Source organism: Canis lupus, chromosome X (genome assembly GCF_003254725.2).
Source record: "Canis lupus dingo isolate Sandy chromosome X, ASM325472v2, whole genome shotgun sequence".
In the NCBI taxonomy this organism is placed as follows: domain Eukaryota; kingdom Metazoa; phylum Chordata; class Mammalia; order Carnivora; family Canidae; genus Canis; species Canis lupus.
The window spans coordinates 70,925,777-70,942,898 of NC_064281.1; the positions used below are offsets into that span (position 1 = coordinate 70,925,777).

The 17,122-nt window shown below is 36.5% G+C and overlaps 1 protein-coding gene and 1 long non-coding RNA gene across 8 annotated transcripts in view; one reads left to right on the top strand and one right to left on the bottom strand.

The window, feature by feature from the left end:
- DIAPH2 (diaphanous related formin 2) overlaps positions 1-17,122 on the top strand; it is a 1,060,012-nt gene that overhangs the window by 806,248 nt on the left and 236,642 nt on the right. The window lies entirely within an intron of this gene.
- Positions 1-17,122, bottom strand: part of LOC112649458 (uncharacterized) — a 115,761-nt gene that overhangs the window by 32,379 nt on the left and 66,260 nt on the right. For both annotated transcript variants that reach the window (XR_003129585.3, XR_007409416.1), the window contains exon 2: positions 7-222. This is a non-coding gene — a long non-coding RNA (uncharacterized LOC112649458). The remainder of the gene's footprint in view (positions 1-6; positions 223-17,122) is intronic.

The window sequence follows — 17,122 nt, forward strand, 5'->3', positions numbered from 1 at the left end:
GCTTACTTTGAGCCAGGAGTAGATGTCCTGTTTTTCTGATGTGATTGTTCCTTGTATAAAAAAACTAAATATTGGGATCCCTGGGTGGCGCAGCGGTTTAGCGCCTGCCTTTGGCCCAGGGCGCGATCCTGGAGACCTGGGATTGAATCCCACGTCGGGCTCCCGGTGCATGGAGCCTGCTTCTCCCTCTGCCTGTGTCTCTGCCTCTCTCTTACTGTGTGCCTATCATAAATAAATTTTAAAAATTTAAAAAAAAAAACAATATTATATCATAAGGAACTAAAGGAATAAGTAATAATGGCATACATGATTTAAAGAGAACCCAACTCTTCAACATGGTAAAAAATGCCTACTGATATAAATGCTTTTTAAATATGTACACATTTTAGATTAATAAAAATTTTAAATATCATAAATGTTTTTAAATATTTCTAAAAGTTTTCAGAATTGTTTATGGCAAGATGAATATTGTCCTTTAAAAATCTAAGGCAATGTCATAGTTAACACTGAAAATATTAACAAAATCAGTTCAATGCCTACTTTTCTTATTAAAGTCTAACAATAACTAAAACCAGGAAACAAAATTCAATATCTTTATTTCTAGCAACAACACCTCACAGAATTTTTCAAAGAAGTGTTTCTCATAAATAAGTTATTATAGAGTTATGTTCAAATACCAGGAAGTAAGAAAGTTATAAGATAGGCAGTAGGGTATACAAGCTGACCTTTTCCATTGGCTGTGAGAATGACCAAAGCTATTGATTGTTACAACCTGAGCCAGAAGATCCCAAAAGCCAATGCTACTGGTACCACCTTCTCAGCTTACTGAGTTTATCTTCATTCTGCTTCGTCTTTATTTATCCATTTGCTAATGATCTTTTATTAGAAAAGATGCCCTAGCCCCTGTACAAGATAGTAGGAGGCAGGACTCTCCCTGGAACCCTGCCCAGGGAGATCCTTTTGCCTAGTCTGCCTACTGCTTCTTCTCCCCTTTCTTTGCTTCCTCTCCAGTTGCTTTACTCACTAAGATTTTTTTACCTATGCTCCCATTTTGGCCTGGATAACCCTTCTGTGTGCTTTCATACCGTCATCCTAACACATTTTGCCCGTAATGTGTTCATTACCATATCCTCAGTCTTTATGGGTCAAACACGAGGCTAATCACTAACAACATATATGAATGGTAATGAATTAATGAAACAGTTAATGAACCAAAGTACTAAAGATGAAAAATTCAAATGTTGGCCCTCCAGAGCTCACATTCTAATGAGAAAGAAATCAGAGGAACAAATACTGATAGTAAAATGTGATACATGTATACAAAGAGCTTATGAGCACCGAGGAGAGAGTAATTTATTCTGTCTGATTTAAGGAAGGCTTTAAAGAGGAAGTGACATGTGAACTGGGTCATCATTGTTTTGCTACTCTGTGGCCTTTCACATTGAGTGTTTTCCTTTTTCTTCTTCCCCACCTTGTTTGGTGTTTGTGTTTAGTGATAAATACATATTGTTCTCTAGTTTTCCATGCTGAGTTCAGAGTAGAAAAACAGCTATTTCATTTCTGGGGAAGCAGCTATCAGGTAATTATGATCTAATGGTTATCCATCATATGGTTGGACAAGCAGTGACCAAGCTTCAATTATTTCTTTCAACTGACAGCTGTCCTGAGTAATAGACCAATCAATGCAGATTATCGAGGGCAACATCAATTGCTTAAAGATTGACTTGTTTGTTGTGATTTTAGGGCAGTGGTTATGACCCAGGAATGATTTTGACCCCCAGAGGACATTTGGCAAGGTCTAGAGACAATTTTGTTTGTCACAACCAAGGAGGAGGTGCTGCTGGCATCTAGTGGGTGAATCCAGGGATGCTGCTTAACATCTTATAATGTACATACAGTCCCCTACAACAAAGAAATATCTGGTCCAAAATGTCAGTAGTGCCATAATTGAGAAACTCTAGGGTTATCTGCAGAAGATTTTTTTTAAATTTTCATTTGGAAAACAACATGAGATGATATATATTAGTAAGCAAAATTTATACTAAATTAATAACACATGTATTTGTCATATCAATTTAATATTTTAATGGTATTTTCAGTTGTCAACTTGATCACTGTAAGGTTTGTTTTAGTTACTAATATTTTCTGTATCATTAAAAGATGTCCTGGTTCATATGGCTTGTAAACTTTGTAAATCATGTATGTAAATTGTATGAAAATTTAAATTATAGGCAAAAAAGAAAAAATCAACTGAAACTATTCCCCAAAGATAATTACTATATTGACATATATCTTTACAGCCATTTCTCTGGACATATACAGATATATTTAGATTTTAAGAAAAATATATTTTTCTTAAAATAATAACAAAAGGTCTTATGAAAATTCAAGTTCTAAAATTTGTATTTACTGATAAAAATCCAAGCAGCTTAAGCCTGTGTGGATGTGACCATCAGCATTTAGTGGATGATACCATTGGTTATGTCTTCAATTGTGATTAAAAATATTAATTGGCTCTTTTCCTGATTTTTTTTTTTCAAAATCCCTGGTCTTCGGTGCCATGCTACCCATCAGTGACTCTTGGAAGCCACCTATAAATATACCAGTGGAAAGAGTCTTCCCTCCTCTTTTCCTTTTCTACATAATACCCTCATCAAACTTCCTTGTGGCAAGGGGCCTTAAGTTGGTATTGGTGAATTGCCACTTGGGCCCATTTACACTAGTGTTTTCCAAGCATTCTACTGCCTGTCTCTGCTGCATATTTTGATTTAAGAAACATTATTTACCTCAACTAGGCTGTCTTTTAAGTAACAAATGCCATCTATTTGATAATTATATAAAGGCTTATAATTTAATCCTTTTGTTTTCTCTCATTGTCTCCTTACACCAAATTTCAAAGTCATAGAATAGTATCTTAAACCTGTTTTCTTAAAGATCTGACACATTACAATCCTGATTGTGAAATTGTTTCTATTTTTGTTTATATACCTGTTTTGATTCATTTTCTGTAAGTGTTTGGTCTCATGATAATCAGAATTTCCTGATATTCTTGGTGGGGCTTGTAGGCAAAATAGACATTACATGGTATTCCTGAAAAGGTTGGAAAAAGACCAGTAATCCATTCAAATCTTGGCATTTTGAAATGGAAGATGTTCAGAGATCATTATCTCACGATCTTAGAAATCTGTGTTCAATTAATGGATTATGCAATATGATGGTTTAGTTAAGTCTTTTTTTTTTTAGGTTTCATTAACAATGCTCAAAAGAGTCAAACTTACTTATACTGGAGATTGTATAGTTTGGAATATTGTATACTTTTCTTTTACTCATTTGTCTTTAGTTTAAGAGTAAAAATAACCCCTAAAGTTTCATGTACATTAGAGACATAGAAATGTAACAGCAATTAGAAGAGCAATGCAGATGATTAACTAAAATGTGGATGAAATAACAAATATAACTGTAGTGACCAATATGATCTCTAGATGAGAGATATGGATTGAGATCACCAACAAGTTGGAAACTTTATTTTCAAGTTTCATTATTTTTAGTCTTAATAAACCATCCTCCTTCATCAGATGACATCTGTAAGAAAGTATCTGCCCAAGTGCTTGTTCCTTAGTTTAAAATATAGTATTTATAAATAATAGATCATTTTAAGATTAAGCCTCTTTATTATATCATAATCATGTAGGGTTCTTCTTTTTATTTTGTTTTTTTCATACTGTACTAAAAGTCTAAAGCATATAAAATTTTCATAGATATATGCTTTCATTACATTGGCACATTATTTAGGCAAAATCTGTTTATAAGTAAATCTTCAGGTAACAGCCTTTAATTTATAGGCCAGATTAATTTATAACTATTACTATAACTTCTTGTGTATGTAGATATTATTGCTTAACTATTTTTGTAAGCAACTGAAAATAATTGCTTTAACTTTGCTTTTAAATAGATTGGCATCTTTTGGTGTTTGCTTTTTTTCATAGTCTATCAGCATGTTTTTGACTGCCAAGTAAGAGAAAGGTTAACTAAAAGCAGCTTAAGAATATGTTTTTACTCTCACATAGCACAAGATATGTAGAGGTATGGCATTTATAGGGTTTGTTAATTCAGTAACTTAGGGATATCACCTGAGGACCTAGGACCTGAGATTTTCCAAATACTTCTGTTCTACCATCCTTGACATGTTGGCTCATGGTTGCAAAATGGCTGCAGTTGTTCCAAACATCACATGCAAATATAGTTATATCTAACAAAGAAGAGGGTGTTGCCTCCCATGAAGCTTTTTATTATTATTATTAAGGAAAAAAACTTTCCTGGAAGCTTCTGTACAGATTTTTCCATCGAACTCTGTTGTCAAGAACTGAATTACATGCTCATCTCTAAACTAATCACTGCCAAGGAGAATCTTGGACTAACCATGATTCACCTTTGGGATGGGGGCAAGACCCCTTCTCTGAGCATGTGACTATGCAGAGAGTGAGGAGACAAACCAACCCAGGGCTCTGCTAGCAAGTAAAAAGGTTGATATTGGATGGATTAAAGCAGAAAACTAACAGTATCTATAAAACACACAACACAAAAGTATATTACTCAACATTATTTGAATTGTCAGAAGTTCCAAGTTGGCAAAATATAAATGAATGAGATGTATTTCTGAAATGCATGCTTTTGTTCATTTAAATAAAAAAAAAAAAAACATGGGGAAGAGCTAAGATGGTGCAGTACTAAGAGGACTCTTGACTTCTGTCCTCCCTTGAACACAGCTTGATAAATAGCTGATTTCTGAATACCCAAGAAATCAATCTGAGGACAAACCTACACACCATATCTACTGACCATAGAGTTCTTCAGAGCTTCACCTCTACTGGAAACAACATCAGGTCTCTTGTAGCAATCAGACCAGAGCACACCTAGTTAAAACTTCCCACACTTTGTCCAAACCAAACACTCTCCACTGCAGGCAAGGGGAAACTCTGCAGAGGACTGACTTGAGGGAAAGAACAGCCAAAACACAGCAGCAGAATGCACACAGCACACACCAGAGACACTTCCTGAAGTGCCAGGACCTGGACAGTATATGACCCCTTCTTAATAAAGTCATTACTCTCAGGAGCAGGAAACATAACAGGCTTTCCTAACACAGAGAAGATGACAGAGACCTAGACAAAAGGCCAAGATGGAGGAATTCATCCCAAAGGAAAGAACAGGAAAAGACAACGGCCAGGGATCTAATCAAAACAGGTATATGTAATATGCCTGATCTAGAATTTAAATCAATAATCATAAGGATATTACATGGGCTTGAGAAAAGCATAGACCAGGGGGTCCCTTACAGGAAAGATAAAAGACTTAAAAACTAATCAGGCTGAACTGAAAGATGCCATAACTGAGACGCAAAACTTACTGGATGTAATGCCCACGAGGATGAAAGAAGAAGAGGAACAAATGAATGATACAGAATATAAAACTATGGAAAATAATAGAGCTGGAAAGAAGAGGGAAATAAAAGTGAGAGTTCGCAAATGTAGAGTTAGGGAACTCAGTGATTCCATTTTAAGCATAATAACATTTGTATCATAGAAGTCCCAGAAGAAGAGAGGGGGAAAAGGACAGAAGGTTATTTGAGGAAATTAGAACTAAAAACTTCCCTAATCTGGGGACAGAAACACACATCTAGATCCCAGAGGCATGGAGAACTCCCATCAAAATCAACAAAAGTAAGCCAACACCAAGACATCATAGTTAAATTTGCAAAATATAGAGATAAAGAAAAACTCCTACCAGCAGCAAGAAAAAAGAAGTCCCTAACTTACAAGGGAAAACAAAATTAGCAGCAGGTCACTCCACAAAAACATGGCAGGCAAAAAGAGAGTGGAATGATATATTCAATGTACTGAATACAAAAGACATACAGCCAAGAATATCCTATCCAGCAAGGCTGTCATTCAGAATAGAAGGAAAGATAAAGAGTTTCCCAGACAAACAAAAACAAAAGGAGTTCATGACCACTAAACAAACGCTGGAAAAAGTATTAAAGGGTACCCTTTGTGTAAGAAAGAAAGACTAAGGGATCCCTGGGTGGCTCAGTGGTTTAGCGCCTGCCTTGGGCCCAGGGCACCATCCTGGAGTCCCGGAATTGAGTCCCACGTTGGGTTCCCAGCATGGAGACTGCTTGTCCCTCTGCCTGTGTCTCTGCCTTTCTCTCTCTCTCTCTCTCTGTGTGTCTATCATAAAAAAAAAAAAAAAATCCTTAAAAAAAAAAAAGAAAGACTAGAAGTGACAAAGACTAGAAAGGAATGGAGAAGATCTCTAAAAACAATAAAAACAAGTAATAAAATGGTGCTAAATTCATATCTATCAGTAATCACTCTGAATGTAAGTGGACTAAATGCTCCAATCAAAAGACATAGGGTATCAGAATGAATTAAAAAAAAAAAAACCCATCTATGTGCTGCGTACAGGAGATTCATTTTAAACCTAAAGACACCTGCAGATTGAAAATGAAGGGTTGGAGAACCATTTATCATGTTAATGGATGTCAAGAGAAAGCTAGAGTAGCCATACTTAGACAAATTAGACTTTAAAGCAAAGACTGTAATAAGAACTGAGGAAAGGCATTATATCATAAAGGGGACTCCAACAAGAAGACCTAAGAATTGTAAATATTTAGCCCCCAACTTAGGAGCACCCAAATATGTAAAACAATAACAAGCATAAAGGAACTCAGAAAATAATACAATAATAGTAGTGGACGTTAACATCCCATTTACATCAATGGACAGATAATCTAAGCAGAAAATCAACAAGGAAAAAATGGTTTTGAATGGCACACTGGGCCAGATGAACTTAACAGATATACTCAGAGCATTTCATCCTAAAGCAGCAGAATATGCATTCTATTCAAGTACAAATGGGACAGTCTCCATAATAGATCAAATACTAGGTCACAAGTCAACCTCAAAAAGTCAACCTCAGAAAGATTAAGATAATGCCATGCATATTTTCCTACCAAAACCCTTCCTAAATTTGATGTCAACCACAAGAAAAAACTTGGAAAGACCACAAATACATGGAGGTTAAAGAACATCCTACTAAAGAATTAATGGATCAACCAGGAAATTAAAGAAAAAATTCAGAAATAATTGGAAACAAATGAAAATGAAATGATGGTACAAAACCTTTATGATGCAGCAAAAGTGGTCATAAGAGTGAAGTATCTAGCAATATAGTCCTACCTCAGGAAGCAAGGAAAATCTCAAATATGTAACCTAACCATACACCTAATGGAGCTAGAGAAAGAACAACAAATGAAGCCTAAAGCCAGCAGAAGAAGAGAAATAATAAAGATTAGAGCAGGAATAAATGATACCCCACCCCCCAAAAATAGAATACATCAATGAAACCAGGAGCTTGTTCTTTGAAAGCATTAATAAAATTGATAAACCCCTAGCCACACATATCAAAAAGAAAAGATATAGGACTCAATGGAACAATCCACAAAAACAGGGACTGAATAGGTATGATGATGACACTAAACTCGTATCTTTCAATAGTAACTCTGAACGTGAATGGGCTTAATGACCCCATCAAAAGGGGCAGGGTGTCAGACTGTATAAAAAAGCAGGACCCATCTATTTGCTGTCTACAAGAGACTCATTTTAGACAGAAGGATACCTACAGCCTGAAAATAAAAGGTTGGAGAACAATTTACCATTCAAATGGTCCTCAAAAGAAAGCAGGGGTAGCCATCCTTATATCAGATAAACTGAAATTTATCCCAAAGACTGTAGTGAGAAACGAAGAGGGACACTATATCATACTTAAAGAATCTATCCAACAAGAGAACTTAACAATCATCAATATATATGCCCCGAATGTGGGAGCTGCCAAATATATCAATTAATAACCAAAGTGAAGAAATACTTAGATAATAATACACTTATACTTGGTGACTTCAATCTAGCGCTTTCTACACTCGATAGGTCTTCTAAGCACAACAACTCCAAAGAAACAAGAACTTTAAATGATACACTGGACCAGATGGATTTCACAGACATCTACAGAACTTTAAGTCCAAATGCAACGGAACACACATTCTTCTCAAGTGCACATGGAACTTTCTCCAGAATAGACCACATACTGGGTCACAAATCAGGTCTGAACCAATACCAAAAGATTAGGATCATCCCCTGAATATTCTCAGATCATAATGCCTTGAAATTAGAACTAAATCACAACAAGAAGTTTGGAAGGACTTCAAACATGTGGAGGTTAAGGACCATCCTGCTAAAAGATGAAAAGGTCAACGAGGAAATTAAGGAAGAATTAAAAAGATTCATGGAAACTAATGAGAATGAAGATACAACCATTCAAAATCTTTGGGATGCAGCAAAAGCAGTCCTAAGGGGGAAATACATCGCAATACAAGCGTCCATTCAAAAACTGGAAAGAACTCAAATACAAAAGCTAACCTTGCACCTAAAGGAGCTAGAGAAAAAACAGCAAGTAGATTCTACATCCAGCAGAAGAAGAAAGTTAATAAAGATTCGAGCAGAACTCAACGAAATCGAGACCAGAAGAATTGTGGAACAGATCAACAAAACCAAGAGTTGGTTCTTTGAAAGAATTAATAAGATAGATAAACCATTAGCCAACCTTATTAAAAAGAAGAGAGAGAAGACTCAAATTAATAAAATCATTTATGAGAAAGGAGAGATCACTACCAACACCAAGGAAATACAAACGATTTTAAAAATATATTATGAACAGCTATACGCCAATCAATTAGGCAATCTAGAAGAAATGGACGCATTTTTGGAAAACCACAAACTACTAAAACTGGAACAGGAAGAAATAGAAAACCTGAACAGGCCAATAAGCAGGGAGGAAATTGAAGCAGTCATCAAAAACCTCCCAAGACACAAAAGTCCAGGGCCAGATGGCTTCCTTGGGGAATTCTATCAAACGTTTAAAGAAGAAATCATGCCTATTCTACTAAAGCTGTTTGGAAAGATCAAAACTTAAGTGAGGAAACTAATGAGATGGTGTCTATCCTTTTCCTAATAATATTTCTAAGGCTATGGCTCTTGTCCTTGTTAAGTAAATTAACACCTGTCCTTTTTCAAGAGAAAACAATAAAAGCAAAACAGTGCCTCAGACAAATACTACTTCAACCTCAGTGACTACTTCTTACCCAAGGAAGATAGACATTAACATCCTAAAATGAATTTCTAGACAGGAAGCTCTGATAAAAGATGGGATTTCTAATAAAGCATGTAGTGGGATTAAAGCATATTTTTAGTGGCAAAAATATGAAAACTTATAACTTACAAAGGTGTTTAGTTCATCTTGGATTCCTTTAGCCTTGATCCTGTTCTCTGCCAGGTGTCAGCTAATTGATATGATAAACTAATGCAGTACTAATGTGTCACTCACTCTGTACTACATAAGTGCCCTTTAAATCCAAGTCAATGCTTTAATCCAGCAGAGCAATTCTACTGTCAAGAACTTCTTGCAGCATGGCTAGCTGATAGAGGAAATATTTTGGGGAAAGGGAGACATACTTGTACCTCTGAAAGAAAGTCATGTACACAGCTACCTAACCTGCATGGGTGTAGGATTTTTCCCCCATAAAGGACATTCTACAATTAACCTGGCTCTTGGGATCTTCTAATTCAGTTTTACAATCTTTGTTTTACAAATCTGTATCATTTGGTAATAGCTTCCCTTGGGATATAGATCAGGGATCAGCAATCTATGTCCTATGTGTTAAATCCAGCCTGCCCTCTGTATTTGTAATTAATGTGGTATTGGCACAAAGTCATACCCATTTGTTCATTTATTTTTTTAAAGATTTTTTTTTTATTTATTCATGAGGGACAGAGAGAGAGGGAGAGGGAGAGAGGCAGAGACACAGGCAGAGACACAGGCAGAGGGAGAAGCAGGCTCCATGCAGGGAGCCCAATACGGGACTCTATCTTGAGACTCCAGGACCATGCCCTGGGCCGAAGGCAGGCATTAAACCACTGAGCCACACAGGGATCCCCCATTTGTTTGTATATTATTTGTGGCTACTTTCATCCTATAATGGCAGCATTGAGTAATTAGGACAGAGTCCATGTGCCACACAGGCTGAAAATATTTACTGTCCAGCCCTTTTTACAGAAAAAGCATGCCTTTACATAGAGCATGCAAAGAAGGGTGTTAAGGTGAGATTCTGATAGGGGAATTATAAAAAACAGATATAGTCTCTTGCCTTTTAACTTTCAGATGCAGTCTGTCCTTAAGAGGCATTAGATTTTGAAAAGATGGAGTTAGGAGTTTCATTGGAAGAGATATAGTATCAACCTGGCTCTTGATTTCCCCTTTCTTTTCTAGGTGACATTACTTCTTTATATATTGCCTCTCAGGCAGAATTTCTGCACTCATCTTGCATTGTTAGGCAGAATGATTGCAGAAGTTAACCCCAGGCTTAGTGTGTGAGACCTAGGTCATGCTTAACCAGTACTCTTAATCTCACTTATGCATCTCTGGAGACAGAAGACACTTAGTACCTATGTTATAGTAAGTACATAGTATATGCTTTGTAAACTAAGTATATTGCCCCCACCTCTACCTTATAGTGCAATACACATATAGCCTCATTAGTAGAAAAACCCTTTGTTATAGGCAAGATTTCTTGGTTTTGATTTTTGGTAGAAATATCTCTTCAGTCTATTTCTTTAGATCCCCATCCTTCAGTGTTAATTATGAGCATTACCAAGGGTCTACCTTTGGTCCTACACAATTTTTCCAGTGAAGTTCATATCTATTCTCATGGTTTGTACTCATTCCTGAGCTGCAATCTTATTCTTTCTAGACTCAAGTTTATGGTCTCTTTGCTGCCTCTAACTAGATTTCCCACAGCTATCTCAAATTCAGATTATTCAGAGTAGAATTCATTACATCATTTCCCAACTTCTTCCCATATTCTCTGTTTTGATTAATGGAACAACTTGTTATATTCTCCCTCACTGTTCACATATGTTCAATCTCCAGTTCATGTTGATTCTGCCCTGAATCATCCTTGCTGTAACTGCTCTAGTTTTGGTGTATACTGTCTCTCCCCTGTACTACAGCAATAATTTTTTGAGTCATCATAACTTCAGTCTTAGCACCCTCCAAACTGTCTTTATATCACTGCCAGATATGTCTTTCTGGCATATTGGGACATCCACATTCTTTTATTTTTTAAAGATTTTATTTACTCATGAGAGACACACAGAGAGGCAAAGACACAGGCAGAGGGAGAAGCAGGCTCCATGAAGGAAGCCTGATGTGGGACTCGATCCTGGGACTCGATCCGGAACTCCAGGATCACGCCCTGGGCAGAAGGCAGGCGCTCAACCGCTGAGCCACCCGGCGATCCCCGGGACATCCACCTTCTAAGAAATCTTTAATAGCCTCTCATAGGTGACAGTAGAGTCTAACCTAGTATCCTTTTACTCTGTTTGCAATGCGCACAACTCCCTTCCACTGGTGAAATCATTTTCATCTTTCAAAACTCTATTTAATGATATTTTCTACATTGCATCTTTCTTAGTATCTCTTCCTCAACTCCAAGGAAAATTAATTTCTTCCTATTTCACATTCTCATATCACATTGTTAATGTGGTGTTGTAACACCCCACTCATTATAATTGCTGATATGCAGATCTGCATTTTTCTTTCTTTTTTTTTTAAGATTTGTAATTGTTTATTCCTGAGACACACACACACACACACACACACAGAGAGAGAGAGAGAGAGAGAGAGCAGCAGAGACACAGGCAGAGGGAGAAGCAGGCTCTATGCAGGGAGCCCAACGTGGGACTCGATCCTGGCTCTCCAGGATCACGCCCTGAGCCGAAGGTGGCGCTAAACTGCTGGGCCACCTGGGCTGCCCCTGCCTTTTTCTTTATGCTGCAAGTTCCTCTGAAGTACATGTATCTCAATTGTCCTTGAAATTTTTTTTTTAATACAACAGACTGTGTGTGGCACATAGAAGTAGCTGGTAGATATTTATTGGTCAGTAACTATATTTGTAACTGATAATCATGTTCCTCCTGTGATAGAGTTCTAATAATAAATGGCCTTTTGTATTAAATATTTCAAAACCCTCTAGCTGTTCTCTCTCTCCTTCCTTTCTCCCTGCTCTCTCTACTTAAAAAATTTTTCATTATTGCAATGGCTCCTTTGACTCTTCAACATTGATTCAGCAAATATTTTACTAAAGTACTTAAACTTGTCTACATTCACCCCATCTAAGTTGTGAAATCCCAAAATGTATAACTCTTGATTAGAGCTATCAATAGGCACAAGAAGTACCTTGTATTTACTCCATTTTATTTGTGCATTCTGGTATGCAACTCATTTGTCATTATTGCTTTTTGGTTTACTATTCACTTATGACTATGACCCCTTAAATCTTCATTATTTATCCATACTCAGTTACTCCCATGCTTATGTTTCTAGGCTTTTCTTTCTTTATGATAAAAATCATTAGAGAAGGAAAATACCTTCAGATCAGAAGGTACCTGATCTCTCTACCTTCTCTAAGTCTTGCCATATTCAAAGACCCTTTGAAGAGAATAAAAAATTTCACTTTTTCTCTGTTGCAGAGTTGCTTACTTTAAAGAAAGAGAAATAGTTATAAATTTCACAAGATAAAATCTAGTCTTATTAAATTTGTTAAGTATATCATAGTTTAAGAATAAGCATTCACAATATATAGGAAGTAACAATGAGATTTCATTGTACTAAAATATCCATGTCAAAAAGGCATATAGAAGTTCACATCGAAAGAAGTCATGTCTAAAATGTGACATATATTATTACAAAGCTTTGTACAGGATGTAAAATCCAATGGGTCTGTAAACTCCCTAAATCCCCTAGTAAGTCATTTGTGCAACAAGCCAAGCCTAATGGCAAAATCCCTCTATACCAATAAATAAAGCAACTTAAGCAGAGGATTCATGATGAACCCAGAAAACTCCTCTATAAATAATGACATAGTACCTAGGGAAGAATGACATAAAGGACAGGTCAGTAGATCATTAGCATAGTAGAAAAAGTATATTCTCATCAGTAAGTAAGCTGTGATATTTACAAAATCTAAGTCATGATCAAGGATAGAATCACAAGTAAGATGCATTTTACACGGCGGAATGTAGCTGCAGTGCTCCTATACACATAGAATGGTTCATTTCCCAGAGTGCAGTCACTATTACATAACAATGTCCTTATTTCTAGTTTTGAAGAGAGGATCTAAAATAATAGTATCTGTTCCAAACTCTATTCCATCCGCACTATATTATTCTGTTCAAATATTTTCACAAATCAACTGTTTCTGGCTATACCAATTCTAGATTCATGGTGGCAAAGAGAGAGGAGACATTGTATATTCATTTTATTTTCCTGTTTATAAACTACTGACTCAGATAGATGTACCTATAGAGCCAAAATATCCTAGAAAAGAAATTGAAGAATTCCCTATGGGTTTATCTCATAACTTAGGCTCCTGGCATGTTTTTCCAACTCCACTTAGCAGCTAACTAGCTAATCTTTCAAATATGTTTCTAGAGAAAGCAGTTTTTACTTTATTTGGTTCTACTGCTTTGCCATCTTTGCTCTTAAGTTCTCTTTAATTCTCAGAGTTTCTTTTCTGAGAATTCAAATTCAGGCCCTATCTTTCTGACTTCTGGAAATGTGGAAGATATCTGATAAGGTTTGTCCTTTCAGTAAATATCCAGTTCATGTCCATGGATACAGCTCTGTTTTTAATCCTATTTTCCCTAAGCCTAATTATCCATCTTGTGTTTGTGGTTTGGCATTTCCCAAAATTTCAGCACTTTTCTTTTTCATCAGACTTCTTTTCAGTTTTTTATATATCCCTTAAACAGAGGAAGATCTAGATTTGTGAAGCCTGACCTTATAGAATTTAGGAGGAATCATTTCAGAAAAAGAATATAAAAAAATAACTTTCTCTTACAAATTTACAAAAATACATACCCCGGTAAACACAATGCTAGTTCCACACCCATGCAAGTGAAGGGTACTAATGCTTTTGCTTTATTAGTTTCATGGTGAATCTGTCTCTACCCTTAGAGTTTTTTTGCCCCTAAACTAAGCACAGCTCTTTTAAAAAAAAAGGCCAAACTGTCAAAAAGGATAAATCCAAGTAAGAACGGTATCAAATGTGCTAATCTACTATTTATACTAAATTAACTATCACTATCTTCATTAATTAAGAGATAGTTATTACACGCCTCCTTTGTATTGGGTGCTATATTTGGCTTATATTTAAGAGTTCTTATCTACTACTAAAGCTGTTAGGAAAGATAGAGATGGAATACCTCCAAACTCGTTCTATGAGGCCAGCATCACCTTAATTCCAAAACCAGACAAAGACCCCACCAAAAAGGAGAATTATAGACCAATATCCCTGATGAATATGGATGCAAAAATTCTCAACAAGATACTAGCCAATAGGATGCAAAAATACATTAAGAAGATTATTCACCATGACCAAGTGGGATTTATCCCTGGGATGCAAGCTGGTGCAACACTCGTAAAGCAATCAATGTGATTCATCATATCAGCAAGAGAAAAAACAAGAACCATATGACTCTCTCAATAGATGCAGAGAAAGCATTTGAAAAACTACAGCATCCATTCCTGATCAAAACTCTTCAGAGTATAGGGATAGAGGGAACATTCCTCAGCATCTTAAAAGTCATCTACGAAAAGCCCACAGCAAATATCATTCTCAATGGGGAAACACTGGGAGCCTTTCCCCTAAGATCAGGAACAAGACAGGGATGTCCACTCTCACCACTGCTATTCAACATAGTACTAGAAGTCCTAGCCTCAGCAATCAGGCAACAAAAGGAAATGAAAGGCATTAATGTTGGCAAAGAAGAAGTCAAACTTCTCCTCTTTGCAGATGACATGATACTGTACATAGAAAACCCAAAAGACTCCACCCCAAGATTGCTAGAACTCATACAGCAATTCGGAAGTGTGGCAGGATACAAAGTCAATGCCCAGAAGTCAGTGGCATTTCTATACACTAACAATGAGACTGAAGAAAGAGAAATTAAGGAGTCAATCCCATTTACAATTGCACACAAAAGGAGAAGATACCTAGGAATAAACCTAACCTAAGATGTAAAGGATCTATATCCTAAAAACTACAAAACACTTCTGAAAGAATTTGAGGAAGACACAAAGAGATGGAAAAATATTCCATGCTCATGGATTGGAAGAATTAATAATGTGAAAATGTTAATGTTACCCAGGGAAATTTACACATTTAATGCAATCCCTATCAAAATATCATGGACTTTCTGCAGAGAGTTGGAACAAATCATCTTAAGATTTATGTGGAATCAGAAAACACCCCGAATATCCAGGAGAATATTAAAAAAGAAAACCATAGCTGGGGCCATCACAATGCCAGATTTCAGGTTAAACTACAAAGCTGTGGTCATCAAGACAGTGCAGTACTGGCGCAAAAACAGACACATAGATCAATGGAACAGAATAGAGAATCCAGAAGTGGACCCTCAACTTTACGGTCAACTGATATTCAACAAAGCAGGAAAGACTATCCACTGGAAAAAAGACACTCTCTTCAATAAATGGTGCTTGAAAAATTGGACATCCACATGCAGAAGAATGAAACTAGATGATTCTTTTACACCGTGCACAAAGATAAACTCAAAATGGATGAAAGATCTAAATGTGAGACAAGATTCCATCAAAATCTGAGAGGAGAACACAGGCAACACCCTTTTTGAACTTGGCCACAGCAACTTCTTACAAGATACATCCATAAAGGCAAGAGAAACAAAAGCAAAAATGACTTATTGGGACTTCATCAAGATAAGAAGCTTCTGCACAGCAAAAGAAACAGTCAACAAAACTAAAAGACAACCTACAGAATGGAAGAAGATATTTGCAAATGACCTATCAGATAAAGGGCTAGTCTCCAAGATCTATAAAGAACTTATTCAACTCAACAGCAAAGAAAAAAACAATCCAATCATGAAATGGGCAAAAGACTTGAACAGAAATTTCACAGAAGACATAGACATGGCCAACAAGCACATGAGAAAGTGCTCCGCATCACTGGCCTTCAGGGAAATACAAATCAAAACCACAATGAGATACCACCTCACACCAGTGAGAATGGGGAACATTAACAAAACAGGAAACCACAAATGTTGGAGAGGATGTGGAGAAAGGGGAACCCTCTTGCACTGTTGGTGGGAATGTGAACTGGTACAGCCACTCTGGAAAACTCTGTGGAGGTTCCTCAGAGTTAAAAATAGATCTGCCCTACAACCCAGCAATTGCGCTGTTGGGGATTTACCCCAAAGATACAGATGCCGTGAAACGCTGGAACACCTGCACCCCAGTGTTTATAGCAGCCATGTCCACAATACCCAAACTGTGGAAGGAGCCTTGGTGTCCATTGAAAGATGAATGGATAAAGAAGATGTGGTCTATGTATTCAATGGATTATTACTCAGCCATTAGAAACGACAAATACCCACCATTTGCTTCGAGGTGAATGGACCTGGAGGGTATTATGTTGAGTGAAATAAGTCAATTGGAGAAGGACAAACATTATGTGGTCTCATTCATTTGGGAATATAAAAAATAGTGAAAGGGAATAAAGGGGAAAGGAGAAAAAATGTGTGGGAAATATCAGAGAGGGTGACAGAACATGGAAGACTCCATGGAAAATTGAACTCCAATAAAAAGAAATTTAAAAAGGAAAAGAGTGCTTATCTAAATATATTATCACACCTTAAGCAAACTGAACCAACTTACTGCCTGCTTTTTTAGCCGCTATTTAAATAAGCCAAGACTGAAACAAACATGCATAAAGGAAATACAGAGACATCTGAATGCATGTTAAATATAAATACACATTGACATTATATACAAAAGTACAAATATACATTAACACTTTATATAAGAAAGGATGAGTGCATCTTGTAGTGATGGATAAGGCAGTTTTGGAGGTCTCAAATTTAATCTAAAAGAAGAGAGGTTTAAAAGTATACCTTCTCTCTTATAATCAATGAAAATA